The sequence below is a fragment of the Sorghum bicolor genome, chromosome 8, assembly GCF_000003195.3.
Source record: "Sorghum bicolor cultivar BTx623 chromosome 8, Sorghum_bicolor_NCBIv3, whole genome shotgun sequence".
Lineage (NCBI taxonomy): Eukaryota > Viridiplantae > Streptophyta > Magnoliopsida > Poales > Poaceae > Sorghum > Sorghum bicolor.
The window spans coordinates 39650552-39666025 of record NC_012877.2 but is presented as its reverse complement, the minus strand read 5'-3'; positions in this window follow the sequence as shown (position 1 = coordinate 39666025).

Genomic DNA, 15474 nt, shown 5'->3' with positions numbered 1-15474 from the left:
CCTCTGCTGCTCGCCCAGAGCCCCCCACGCCCGGTTGTCGAAGTGGAGAAGCACCCCAGCGCCTTCCTCATCCCTCTCCACCCCCGGCTCGCTCTCCCCCTCGCCCTATGACCACTCCAGAGCGGAGCCACCATGGCCGGCGGGCCGAGCTCGACGCCGTCCGCATTCTCGCGGTTCTGCGCCTTCTCGCTCCCAGCAAGCACCACCATCGGCTTCGCCTCCATCTCATGCACACGGTGCTCGTATTCGCTGTCCAAATCCGCTGCCGAAGCGCCACCGTGCGGGCACCACCGCGGTGGCCGCCACCTGCTTCCGTGGCCAGGCCGCCATGGACCATCTTGGCCCGAGGTGGGTGGGTCAGCGAGTTCGCAAGAGACTCCTGGTGCTTCCCCACCCCTCCATTGCCGCCGACGAGGCCTCAGCCGGCCGGAACAGGGAGCTCCGGCGAGCTCCTCTGTTTTCGTCGCGACCAAGGACCACGGGGACAAATTCGACAAAATCCAAGGGGTTTTCTGCAGAACTCATGACTCAGATGAATAGTGCTTCGAGGACCTATTTGTTTTGAAGGAATACTGGAAATTTGAAAATCCATATAAAATCATAGAAAAATCGTAAATTAGCAAATATAGACTTTTTGGAATCTTTATAAAATTCTCTATGCAGTAGATCTATAATATGCAATGTTTTAGTTTAAAGTTTTAGCTGTAGAAAATGATTTATGCAGCTAGGTTTTTAATACTAGTTGAGTTTGTCTTTTTTATAACTGTTGCTGTGTAGATCCAATTGAAGTGAAACTTTTGTGGCATGCTATTCTTGCGATGCTTGATGCATGGTAAAAGTTTCATGATTTTTGGTTGCAGTGTGGTTGAGTTATTGATTTAACTTGCATAGGGCTTGATAAATGGTTTATAATTATAAATAAAAATGTGAAAATGGAAAATTTTGTTCCAGTATAATTTTATGATATTTTTGTATCATGATAATATATAATATGGTCATGTGTTTGAAGAAAATATGATTTGTACATTTATCTTATTCTCACATGGTTAATTGCAATAGCAATTTGTCTTTTTCATAGATGTTGATATCTTTATTCAAATACAGTGAAATTTATACAGTGGGCTATGGATAGTGTTTAGAAGCTACTGTAATTTTTGTGGAATTTACTGTGCATGTTTGGTAACGGTTAGTTAATTCACCTTATTATCCAAATAAATTAAGAAATGCAATAAATAAATTTATTTGGTAATGACCACTATATTCTATGGTGTTCTTTAGATATGTGCAAACTGTTGGTAACAATGGTTTTGCTCAAATGCATGTTTGAAACATAAGTTAATAATTAATTGTTTGCAATTGTTGTTTCTGGACAATTTGTGGAACTGTTTGGATTACAATATGTAAATGGTGTTTTCTGGGCATCTTGTTTATAGAAAAGTTGTAGATAATTCACCTATCTAGCTGCTGTTAACATTTGGTAGTATTTGGCCTTGTGGTTTGTGAGTTATGTCTGTTCAAAATTTGATTCCAGAAATGGCTGCTCTCTGTTTGTCAGGGACAGATTCTGGAACTTTATAATTTCGACCAGCTTAAGTTGAGAATCATGCTTTGATGTCTAAATATCAAATGTAGATAATTTCTTAAGCTTTCCAGAATGTCTTAATTCATGTATTTTGGAGTTGCGTAACGCCAGTTATGATTTATTTTCTCAGCTGCTGTTAACAGTCCTAAAAATGGTAGATTCCTTGTATTGCTGTTGCTTGGTATATTGCTATGTATGACTCATGTCTTTGGTAATGGCCAAGTTAATTTACCTGAGACTTGGTGAAACATGTATGCCATGTCTAATATGTTTAGTGTTGCATTCCTTGTTGGCTTAGCATGTTGGTTGTGTGATCATTAAGTTGAGCAATGAGATGTGCTTAAGTGTGTTTAGTGTAACCATGATCTTGCCATGCTTCTTGTGTGTAATGCTTTGTCTATTGCACTTCCATGTGTTCATGCACTTGCATCTTGCATGTCATCTAGGTACGCTAGATGAACCACGTGAAGGACGTGATGGTGGATCATCCCGAAGATGGAATGATTAAGCAAGTGTTTTGATCTTAGATGTCACCAAGACGGAGCAAGCTAACTAATCTGACTCGGTGTCACATTCCAGGCAAGCCCCGGAGCATTATAAGCCTCCTACTTTTTGAAAGTGAATGAGTATATATATGTTATATATGTATTGTTGCATTAAGTATAGGAGTTGGATGAAACCCTTGCTGCATATATATACCCTTCCTTGTCCAGTATATATATAACCTGAATCCTAATTAGTCAGGATCACGTCTATGCTTAGCCATGCTTAGCTCGGTAGAAGCCAGGTGATTTCCTGTCACCTGCAGGATATAGGTGGATTCCAGATCACAGGTGGCTATATTTGCTATCGTGGAAAAGAACCATGTGTTAATAATATGAAAGGAGACCGGGCGGGATGAAGATAGTGAAGCAACAAGACATGGAGGTCTTGGGTGTGGATCTATCCCCGTCTGTGTCGATTAAGGACCGATCGTTGTACGTCCTCTTGTCATGTTGAACGCATGCCTAACACTTAGTTGGCCGGATAACTCGTTCCGACCGCGAAGCCGAGTAGTATGACTCAGGCCGGAAGACCGGCAAGTATAAAGTGCGCACTACCGGAGGAAGTGCGGTGTGCGGGGGACCATTGGCGTAAGCCCAAAGGCAGGTGAGTTAAAATTCCTGACCTCCCTGGCAGAGTGGTAGCCCTGGGAGTGCGGCGCTGATCGGAGCCGCGATTCCTGAGTCGTACCAAAGGTGACCCGTTGGCTCTCCGGCAGGGGATGCTTGGGTGAGTGCTAGGAATACCCCTCCAGCTGGATAGGAATTCGATTCGAATCGCCGTCTCTCCCGGTTAGTGAGAACTTGACAGAGCAGCGGCAAACGTAGCATTCACTAAATAACTTAATGGTTCTACGATGATGATGATGATCACGGCCTTGATAAACCTGATATGATTATTATTGATTGATATTAATCAAGTGATTGCTTAGTACAGGTGCTAATCTAGTTAATAGGTTAATGAGAATTAAATGGATGCTAAATAAGAAAGGTTTAACTATTTATACTTAAGCTTTTTATGCAAAATGTTGTCCAACAAACTCCACTTATATATCAGCCTTGCATACTCCTTGGTGTCATTTATTTCTGGTTTATGACGGGTAAGTCTAGCTGAGTACATTCTCGTACTCAGGGTTTATTCCCACTTGTTGCAGGTTATGATGTATCATAGCTACTGCAAGAGTTGGATGTCTCCTACTATAGGGAAGGAGTAAGATCATGGGCATGATCCTTCCTACTTACCTCATCTATGATGCTTTTTTTGGAATGGACCATGGTACTGGCATGTATTTGAAATAAAAGTGATATTGGTTTCAAATTACTTTGCTTCCGCTATTTGTAAACTTAAGTTGTAATAACCTTATCAAACTCCGATGTATTTGAACTACTTGCGAAATGTATGTAACGTGTGACTTGTTATGTTGAATCACTACAATCTTGGCTTGTATGTTGGTTGGTTTGAAATCCCTCGTGATTTTGTTGGACTACCGGAGTTATATGGGCTCAAGTATGATAAATTGATCACTTCGGTGATTGTTTTTGTACTTGTGCTCTTATAATTTGGACGGTTCCGTGACACTAATGTTTGATCTTGTCGTGGCTCTTGATAGCGCTATACATAATTGGCGTGCGAGAACACATGTTCTGGCAAGTACACCCTGACATTAGGGATGGTCTGCCTCTATGCCTTGTTAACAGTCATCGCGAAGCTGAGTCGAATAGAGAACTGCTTTCGCTTAAATTGGAAAGGAAACATCTCATCATCCGACGGGCATAAGGGTATGCGAGGTAGAAAACCCGCTTTCTTGCATGTTATCCCAACACAATTTCTGCATCAATGGTATTGTTTTGGAATCCTCGTATGATAAGTCTGGTACCATTACAAAGTCCGTTTGAATGGTCAATGTTCCTCAATAATATGACGGGGCAGCTAATCATTAGCTTTAACACATGTGGTGTGTTGACGGTCCTTAAGTACCAAATATAATCATCAAATAAATAAAGAAAAGGATCCAAATGCAACCAACACCCAGACTTAGGGTTTTATCTGACAGAATTTCACGAGTTTTGGTGTTTGTCTATTTCTGCAGGGGGTTATCAGGAAATATGGAGGAAAGGCCCACATGTCGGGTTTACATAGAGATATTAACGTGCCGCACAATTTTCTATCATCTAGAAGAGTCCAGAAGCCACGGGAACGAACGGGAGGCCGAACGGGCCCGGGGGCAGGGCGCCCGCCCTCCCCCCTTGGGCGCCCGCCCAGGTGTTGTGGCCAATCACGTTCAATCTCGCGGATTATGCTCCACCGACCTAAAGGATCAAGGATAACTGTTCAATCAATATCGGTTTGATCTGATGGCCCACGTTCACCTGAGAGAACTATATAAGCAGACCCTCTAGCCCCTGGAGGAGAACAAGTTCATTATAGAGTTGAGAGGTGCCCTCAAAGGATAACATTTCCTCTACATAGACTTAGGGCTTAGCATCCAATGTGAGAGTAGACTAGTTCTACTAGACTGAGAGAGATAGAGTGGAGGCGTAGATCGGAGGAAGCTCGGCCTGTCGGTGTCTACTCCGAGGTTGTACCTGCGGGATCAAGTCTCCTAACCCGAGGCTTGCTCCTAGGATTCTTCAGTATTTTGACTTCTAAATTCTAGTAAGTTCTTTGTTTTATTGTTCTTTGGTTTATGAGTTTACTTTGATCTATTCACGTAGAGTTTAGAGTAATCATCTCTAGCGTAAACGTGGTGTTTGGGCTAGGATACTCATAGATATCCCCTTACTAGCTGGACCGTGGTAGTAGCGAGGAACGTGACATTTCTGAGTTACCTTTTTAGCCCATATCCCGTAAGTAGGATCGATAGGGTTTATAGGTGCAGGGTCGAACATCCTCTGTGGTGTCTAGATTCCGTAAGCCTCCCCAATAGAATAGTAGATCATCCTTACCAAGGTTAGAACGAGAGTGCAGTTGTAGTCTTCTCTATACATCACTCACATCGAGTCACATTCTTTGTAGCCTAAAGGGTAGTAGCAATAGATTTGGTTAGTCAGATGTACGCTTTCTCCTAGTGGTAAAAATATAAATACGATACTCTGGATAACCTCCCGGGTGAAGTGCTCACCGATATCCGTGCGTTTGTGGATCATTTTCTGATGGCGTTAACAAATATCAACATGGTGGTAGACCATTGGGTGTCAAAGTGTTAAGAAATTCCTCAGGGTAGTAGTTGTGCAGATCATCCACTGCACAGTCAAAGCTATGGTACACCATCTCATCCCTATGGAAGCGACCTATCATCTTTATATTAATCATATCAACCCAGTCGTTCTGTGTAGATAAGATCGCTCAAGAGGTGATATAATCTTTGCTTGACATATTTGCATTGAGATTAGAGAATATGTAGTCAATTAGAGAATTCAATATGTTAGATTTATTAAAATAATATAAGTTCAATCACAAGCACTGAGTAATAACAATAATATTGCAATTTGGTTGGCATTGCATCAACATCTCTACTATAATTGACCCAACAGAATTATGCTTGGTCCACCAAAGAAAATGTCACCCGCTGAGAGCCTCAACTATTGTGTACCCAAGAAAACGCACATAGAGTTTTATCTCCATCAAAATCAACGTCTCAAAAACAACTAGACATAGATCCAATGGCGATACAAAAAAGTTTGAAGCCTGCGTCAAACTACTGACCCCTCTCGCGCTCCTCCCCCTCACGTCGCGCGCACTCCGCCTCAACCCGCACCGCGCCGCATCCCCGCACCACCTCGTGTTTGATCCGTAACTACGGCTCCAATTAAATTTCTCAAGAAAAAAACTGATTTCTTCCTTCGCATCCTCCGCTCCTCATCCTTCTCAGCCCCTACTATCGTCTGAAAGGTCCTTGTTTGGTTTTGGTAATTGAGTGACAACTTAGGTGGACTAACAGTGTTTATGTGAGATACACAGGAGATTAGTCCATAGGTGATTATGTGATGATGGAGGAGCTCATTGCATATGAGACATGATATGGAGTCATGTGACCAAGTGGAGAAGATCAAGATGAGGCTTGGCTTGATGGACCGATTGCAAGAGTGAAGGGAAGTCGGAGGTTTTAAAGCAAGGGACCGCGTGTGACGGTGAAGCTTGAGCAAGACTTGGCGTCGATGGTCCGAGGCAACGGTGAAGAGCAAGTGAGGTCAAGATCGATGAACCAATATGGTCACATGATGATATGAAGTGGATCATATCATTTGGTGATTAGTTGGTGCATGTGTTGCATCAACATTGGAGGAGATGGAATGGAAAGCATAAGGCAAAGGTATAACCTAGGGCATTTCCATTTCACCGGTCATAGATGTGTAGAGAAGTTTATTACCGGATTTAGGATAGATGGCCATACTATCAAGAGGGGCAAACTTGTTTGTATATCGATCATCTAGTGCCACTTGAGTGATCTAACTTTGCATACGTGTTAGGATCGAGTGGCATGGCAAGTTGAGAGGCTAACTCCTTTAAGAAAATGTTTGTGAAATGCTAACACACATGCACTTGGTGGTGTACACTTGTTGGTGTTGGCACACTTTGCAAAGGAGGTGGAGTTTCTAGGGTAGAGAGGGGTTTGGGTTCCTCTCTCCCTCCAGCCGAGCTTGCGAGGCAGGATTCAGCGCTTTTGAGAAAATTAAGTGCATATTTTCTATTGCGCCAGTGGGAATTTTGGAGAAGTCGCGGAAATGTTTACCAGACGCACTGCGCGGGTGCAGCGGACGCTGGCCTTTAGCGTCCGGTGTACTGTCGGGTCTGACCAAAGTAAGCGGAGTGCACCGGACACACTGGAGTGAGTCCAGTGCTCAGCGTCCGGAGTGCGGGCATTTTGTGACCCTCTTTGTGCATGGGTCCGGTGAGCACTGGACGCTACCGGTGCTTCGTGTCGGGTGACCCTGCAGGTTTGCGGAGCTCTCTGCGCACGAGTCCGGTGTGAACCAACAGAGCGTCCGGTGGTGCTGTGTCAGGCGTGAGCGTGCTAGCCGTTGGCGGTGTTGACGGTCCTTAATTCTCACATTTAACCATCAACTAATCATGAAAAAGGATCCAAATGCAACCAACACCTAGACTTAGGGTTTTATCTGATAGAATTCCACGAGTTTTGGTGTTTGTCTATTTCTGCAGGGGGTTATCAGGAAATACGGAAGAAAGGCCCACACGTCGGGTTTACATAGAGATATTAACGTGCCGCGCAATTTTCTATCATCTAGAAGACTCCAGAAGCCACGGGAGCGAACGGGAGACGTAACGGAGCCGGGCACTGGGCGCCCGCCCTCCCCCCTGGACCAATCAGGGCGAAGCTCGGGGATCATGCTCCACCGACCTAATACTTCAAGGAAAACCACACGATCAATGTCGGTTTGATCCGACAGCCCAGATTCACTTGAAGGGACTATAAAACCAGACCCCCCTGGCCCCTGGAGATCATACCTCTTCTACAGAATCAAAGTTAGGGTTTCAATTCTTCATCCAAGTAGAGAGGATCCCTCTAGTTCTTCTAGTTCTACCTCTAGTTCATCTAGATCTAGTTCTAGTTCATCTAGTTCTAGTTCTAGTTCCTCTAGTTCTAGTTCTAGTTAGTTCTAGTTGTAATCTAGAAAATAGGGAGAGAGAAGAGGAGAGTGGAGGAGGAGCCGGATCTGTCGGATCTTCCTCATCATTGTACTTTTGCAGCAACTGGATCGTTCTTCATCGTTCTCCAGGTTCTTCAATTCATAATCCTGAGTTCTTTAATTACTTTTATTTACATTCAAGTTATTTATTGGATTCCCGCTTGCATCAAGTACTCTAATCTTTGCAACATTAGAGTAGTAATTAATAGATTAGACGTGGTGTTTAGTCTTGCAATTACGTGGAATTGCACCCAATCCTGCGGATTGTTGTGGTAGCCTTAGGGTAGTGACAGCCCTAACGGTCGACGTATTCCACCTCGTTCGGATCGGTGTTTGTAGGACCGTAGTCTGACCTTCCTAGCCCCTTCTCATCTCTTTCTGTGGTTAGTGCTCTGATGTCCCGAAATAGATAATCTTGAAGTAATTCTTGATTCTTAGATCAACTAGAGAACTCTCAGGAAACTTCCTCTCTTCCCACCAAAAATAATTATATAGTTATCCTTGGGCGATCTTGGATCTTAATTAGTACACTCACGTTCTCTGTGGAAAATCGATACTCTGGAATACTCCCGGGTGAAAGCTACATCGGTATCCGTGCGCTTGCGGATTTTTCTGTTTGCGTTTAAAATACCCAACAAGCTTTCTGGCGCCGTTGCCGGGGAACGGTAGCTGTGCTAGTTTCGAACCAAGTCGTCCGTGTATCCTTTTTTCTTTTCTTTTTTTACCATTTTCACCACACCACATGGATTTCACTCCTATCTATAAATCCTTTGCTCCAAAGGGCGAGTTATTAGAGCCACCACCATCATCGCATCCAATTCTTACAGATGGCTACGACCTCGGCCCTGATCTAATAGCCATGATTCAGGAGCAACCCTTCTCTGGGCAAGTAGATGAAGATCCATACACCCACCTTAGAGAATTCGAGCAGTTGTGCTCTTGCCGATCTATTTCTGGCATGACACAAGAAACCCTTAAATGGAAATTATTTCCGTTCTCCCTTTTGGGAAGAGCAAAGAAGTGGTATGCTCATTCTGTAGAAGGCGTTAATGGAAATTGGGATGAACTTCGGGACAACTTTTGTCTCGCTTTCTTCCCACTCTTTCGAATCGCTGACCTTAGAATCGAAATTCTTACATTCAAACAAAGAGAGAAGGAAACTTTAGGAGCAGCTTGGGCTAGGTTCACAAGCCTTACCAATTTCGGTCCAAACCTTTCCCTGCCTGACCATGTACTGTACTACCACTTTTATCGTGGTCTAAGCAAGGAGGCTGCTCTTCACCTCGACATTGCTTCAGGAGGCTCATTCACACACAAACTCACAGATGAGGGGAGAGCTATCCTAGAAAGAATCCTTGAAAATACCCCTTACACAGGCATTTATGATGAGTTTCCTGAAGAAGAAAAAGAAGTCGAGCCTGATCCTAAACCAAAAGATGAGGAACTTGCAACCGAGTTAGAAATTCCACATGACCCACCTATTAATTTGGTTGTAGAGAAACCTCCTGATAAGGGAATGCAAAACCAACTAAAGGATGATGAACCACCACCTTTAGAGCATCCCTTTGAATTTGAGGAAGATCTTTTTGAAGATTATGGAAACACCTCGAATTTTCCTATCCAAACACGACCTCTAGCAAGGACCACTCAATTTGTTCTAAAAGTAGAATCTGTTGACATAGAACACATCAAAAGCCTTTCGGCTATTCTGAGTTATGAATGGCTAACAGAAGCAGAGCTGTCTCCTGAGGTAGCTCGGATCATCACTCCTTCAACCATTCTTCTGTGCCAAATTAGAGGGTCCCCTAGGAAGGTCCACTACAATCCGTATGTTGGGATAAATGTTATTTCCAAGGATTTAGCTGACACTCTTTATCCCAACAAGTCCATAACCCCATCTCAAAAACTTTTACAAAGTCCATCTAGATTAATTCTAGAAAGCCATGGGGTATTAAGGGCAGTTCCTGTTAGAATCAAGGACTCTGGAATATGTCTAGATTTTCACATTTATGACATACCGGAGATTCCTCTCTTGATTGGTAGACCAATCATGAAACTTCTACAAGAACAACCACAACGAGGTCATTTAGACTTCAAAGTTGGGAATTCCACTATTGTTGTTCCTCTAGCTAGATCAATTAACACGATAGTGGAACCCAAACTTAAACCAGATCCTATCGAGGAGATCTTAATGCTAACTCAAAAGGAGATGGCCCAACCATTCTTTAATCATGAACACTTTATTCAAGAAGAAGAAGAGGTTGTAGAACCTGTTGAGCTAGACAAAAATGAACAACCTTCACCTCCTTCGATAGAATTAAAACCTCTTCCTTCTAGCCTTAGATATGTCTTCTTGCACAATAACCCAAAAACTCCAGTAATTATCAGTGACAAGCTTTCCGATTATGAAACACAACAACTTGTCACTGTTCTTGAAAGACATAGATCAGCATTTGGCTACTCTCTCGAGGATCTCACGGGCATTAGTCCCATTCTCTGCACTCATCGTATCCCTATTGATCCTAATTTTACACCTTCAAGGGAACCACAATGGAGACTTAACAATGCTATGCGAGAGGTTGTTAAGAAAGAGGTCCTCAAACTCTATCGTGCTGGGATTATTTATCCTGTGCCACATAGTGAGTGGGTTAGCCCTGTCCAAGTAGTGCCAAAGAAAGAAGGAATAACGGTCGTTAGGAATGAGAAGAATGAACTCATCCCTCAACGAATTGTCACTGGGTGGCGTATGTGTATCGACTATCGAAAACTCAACAAGGCTACAAAGAAAGATCACTTTCCGTTACCCTTCATTGATGAAATGTTGGAACGGCTTGCAAACCACTCTTTCTTTTGTTTCCTTGATGGTTATTCTGGATATCACCAAATCCCAATCCACCCAGATGAGCAAGAAAAGACTACCTTTACATGCCCGTATGGAACTTATGCATACCGACGAATGTCGTTCGGATTGTGCAATGCTCCAGCTTCTTTCCAACGGTGCATGATGTCTATTTTCTCGGACATGATTGAGAAGATCATGGAGGTTTTCATGGATGATTTTACTGTCTATGGCAAAACCTTTGAACATTGTTTGGAGAATTTAGATAGAGTCTTGCAGCGATGTGAAGAAAAGCACTTAATCCTGAACTGGGAGAAATGCCATTTTATGGTTCAGGAAGGAATAGTGCTAGGACATAAAGTGTCCGAACGTGGTATAGAGGTAGACAAAGCAAAGATTGAAGTTATTGAAAAACTTCCACCTCCCACGAATGTGAAAGGAATCCGTAGCTTTTTGGGACATGCAGGGTTCTATAGACGCTTTATCAAGAATTTCTCTCAAATTGCTAGACCCCTAACTAATCTCCTAGCTAAGGATGCACCTTTCATCTTTAGTGATGAGTGTTATGAATCTTTTCAAACTCTTAAGAAAGCACTCATCTCAGCCCCGATTATCCAACCACCTGATTGGAATCTTCCTTTTGAGATCATGTGTGATGCTAGCGATTTTGCGGTTGGTGCCGTTTTAGGACAAACCAAGGAAAAAAAGCATTATGCCATATCCTACGCTAGCAAAACCTTGTCTGGACCACAGCTCAATTACACTACAACTGAAAAAGAGCTTTTGGCTATTGTCTTTGCTATAGACAAGTTTAGATCTTACTTAGTGGGGGCAAAGATAATCATCTATTCAGACCATGCTGCTCTCAAGTACCTCCTCACTAAGAAAGATGCTAAGCCTCGTCTAATTCGATGGATTCTTCTTCTCCAAGACTTTGTCATAGAAATCCGAGATAGGAAGGGAGTTGAGAATTCCGTAGCCGACCACTTGTCTAGGCTTCAATATAAGGAAACACATGATGAACTTCCCATAAATGACTACCTAAGGGATGACACCCTACTTAAGATAACACATGCAGATCCATGGTACGCAGACATCGTAAACTTTATAGTAAAAGGCTATGTCCCACCTGGTGCAAACAAAAGGAAGTTGCTTCACGATAGTCGTTTCCACCTTTGGGATGAGCCATATCTTTTCCGAGTCTGCGCTGATGGACTCTTGAGAAGGTGTGTTCCTATGGCTGAGGCTACTCAAATTATGGAAAGATGCCATGCCTCGCCATATGGAGGACACTATGGAGCATTCCGGACACATGCTAAAATTTGGCAAAGTGGTTTTTTCTGGCCAACGATGTATGAAGATACAAAGGACTTTGTCAGGAGATGCCACCGATGTCAAAAACATGGGAATATCTACTCACGAAATGAAATGCCTCTCACAAATAATCTTCAAGTAAAACTTTTCGATGTTTGGGGCATTGATTTCATGGGGCCATTCCCTATGTCCGGAAATTGCGAGTATATCTTAGTAGCTGTGGACTACGTGTCCAAATGGGTAGAAGCCCTACCTTGTCGATCAGCTGATTCAAAACATGCCAAAAGAATGTTCCATGAAGTAATCTTTCCTCGTTTTGGTATACCCCGGATAGTTATAAGCGATGGAGGTTCCCACTTCATCGACAAAATCTTCCGAAAGTACCTAGCCGATCATGGAGTTCGACACAATGTTGCAACACCATACCATCCTCAGACTAGCGGTCAAGCCGAAACATCTAATAAACAAATCAAAAATATTTTATAAAAGACCGTAGATGAGATGGGTAAGGGTTGGAAGGACAAACTTCCTGATGCACTTTGGGCATATAGAACTGCATTCAAAACACCCATAGGCATGTCACCTTATCAAATTGTATATAGAAAAACTTGTCACTTGCCTGTGGAAGTAGAGTTTAAGGCTCATTGGGCACTCAAGAAATGGAACATGGATCTCCACCTCGCTAGCGAGAATCGTCTGATGCAACTATCTGAGCTAGAAGAATGGAGAGAGAAAGCCTACCACAATTCAAGGATCTATAAAGAGAGAACAAAACGATGGCATGATAAGAGAATCAAGCACAAGGAGTTTAAGCCCGGAGATAAGGTTCTACTATTCAATTCAAGAGTTAAGCTCTTTGGTCATGGTAAGCTACGAAGTAAGTGGGATGGACCATACAAGGTTATTGACACTTCAACTCATGGAGTCATTACCATCCAAGATGACATAGGTAACACTTTTAAGGTAAATGGTCAACGCTTGAAAATCTATCTTGAGCCACGAAACAACCTGGTAGAGGAACTTGATGTGATTGAGTTCATAGAATTCTCACATTAAGCTCTCATAAGCTCTAGACAATTACTTAACCCTTAACATGTTCCACAAGTTTTGTTGTCTATTTGGGTTGTGCAGGATTTTGAGGCTTAAGAAGAGTGAGACCAAACATGCAGGCTACAAGAGTGAACAACTATGTCAACATCCAGCTTGGGGGAGGCACCCCCACGTGTATCTAGATAAGTATTACTTTTCTTTCTTGGTTTTATTTACTAGTATTCGGAAATAAAAAAAATGCATAACCATGAAACCAAACAAAGTTTTTCTTTTGAGTAATATACAATAGTTTTGTGTAATCCTAAGTTTTAAATAAAATAAAAAGAAAGTTTGATTCAAGTCTAGGTAATTGACAAACATGATATGAGCAGGTCTGAGCTACTATTTAACTTGTTCCAAGTTTTGCTAGAGTTCTGGAGATTTTATCTTTTGAAAATCTAAAAATTCATTAAAAAAATATATATAGATCATAATACCTAGAGTCTTATAAGATATAAATATTAAAATTGTGGGCACTTGCTTTGTTCAAGCCATTGTTAATTCTTGTAGTTTTGGTTGAGAGAATTATCATGCTCCCAAGATCAAGAGCTTTTTGTTTTAAAATATAAAAGATTCACTCTTCCGAAGTATTATTGCGTTAGAGGCATGGGACTATGCAAAAATTTTGATTCGAAAAAAAAGTGAGACGAGAGGTAAAAATGGACAAGTGTCCGAAGTAGAATTAGGGGTACAAAGATACCCACCTGAGTGGAAAAAATGGACATGTGTCCGACAGTAGAATTAGGGGTACTTGCTGCCCACTTGAGAAAAAAAGAAGAAGAAAAAAATGATAGCCCATGGTCCCTCTAATAAGCAATATGCCAGTAAGAGATGACAAACTTTTTAAAAAGGTCAAAGGTCTTGATCTAGGAGTATGACATTCCTCTCCCTTGCTCTGAGTTTTGACATAGCAAAATGCAAAGTAAGTATGCTAAAACTTTTAAAGCTCTACTTATATATCTTTCGAGAAGAAGGCAAATACCTCAGTTTTATCTTGGGAACATATACAAACTCCAGAACAAAGGTAAGACGGAAGAACTTGAGACATAGTGCTTGACTTGATCGTTCTGTTTTTCAATCACTTAAGACCTTAGTGATAACTTAAAAACCCTGTAGTAAGAGGCATAAAAGTAACCCCTGATTTCTTGCTGATTTTAGCTTTGCTCAGGGACGAGCAAAGGTTAAGCTTGGGGGAGCTTGTTGACGGTCCTTAATTCTCACATTTAACCATCAACTAATCATGGAAAAGGATCCAAATGCAACCAACACCTAGACTTAGGGTTTTATCTGATAGAATTCCACGAGTTTTGGTGTTTGTCTATTTCTGCAGGGGGTTATCAGGAAATACGGAAGAAAGGCCCACACGTCGGGTTTACATAGAGATATTAACGCGCCGCGTAATTTTCTATCATCTAGAAGACTCCAGAAGCCACGGGAGCGAACGGGAGACGTAACGGAGCCGGGCACTGGGCGCCCGCCCTCCCTTACTGGGCGCCCGCCCTCCCCCTGGACCAATCAGGGCGAAGCTCGGGGATCATGCTCCACCAACCTAATACTTCAAGGAAAACCACACGATCAATGTCGGTTTGATCCGACAGCCCAGATTCACTTGAAGGGACTATAAAACCAAACTCCCCTGGCCCCTGGAGATCATACCTCTTCTACAGAATCAAAGTTAGGGTTTCAATTCTTCATCCAAGTAGAGAGGATCCCTCTAGTTCTTCTAGTTCTACCTCTAGTTCATCTAGATCTAGTTCTAGTTCATCTAGTTCTAGTTCTAGTTCTAGTTCCTCTAGTTCTAGTTCTAGTTAGTTCTAGTTGTAATCTAGAAAATAGGGAGAGAGAAGAGGAGAGCGGAGGAGGAGCCGGATCTGTCGGATCTTCCTCATCATTGTACTTTTGCAGCAACTGGTTCGTTCTTCATCGTTCTCCAGGTTCTTCAATTCATAATCCTGAGTTCTTTAATTACTTTTATTTACATTCAAGTTATTTATTGGATTCCCGCTTGCATCAAGTACTCTAATCTTTGCAACATTAGAGTAGTAATTAATAGATTAGACGTGGTGTTTAGTCTTGCAATTACCTGGAATTGCACCCAATCCTGCGGATTGTTGTGGTAGCCTTAGGGTAGTGACAGCCCTAAAGGTCGACGTATTCCACCTGGTTCGGATCGGTATTTGTAGGACCGTAGTCAGACCTTCCTAGCCCCCTTCTCATCTCTTTCTGTGGTTAGTGCTCTGATGTCTCGAAATAGATAATCTTGAAGTAATTCTTGATTCTTAGATCAACTAGAGAACTCTCAGGAAACTTCCTCTCTTCCCACCAAAAATAATTATATAGTTATCCTTGGGCGATCTTGGATCTTAATTAGTACACTCACGTTCTCTGTGGAAAATCGATACTCTGGAATACTCCCGGGTGAAAGCTACATCGGTATCCGTGCGCTTGCGGATTTTTCT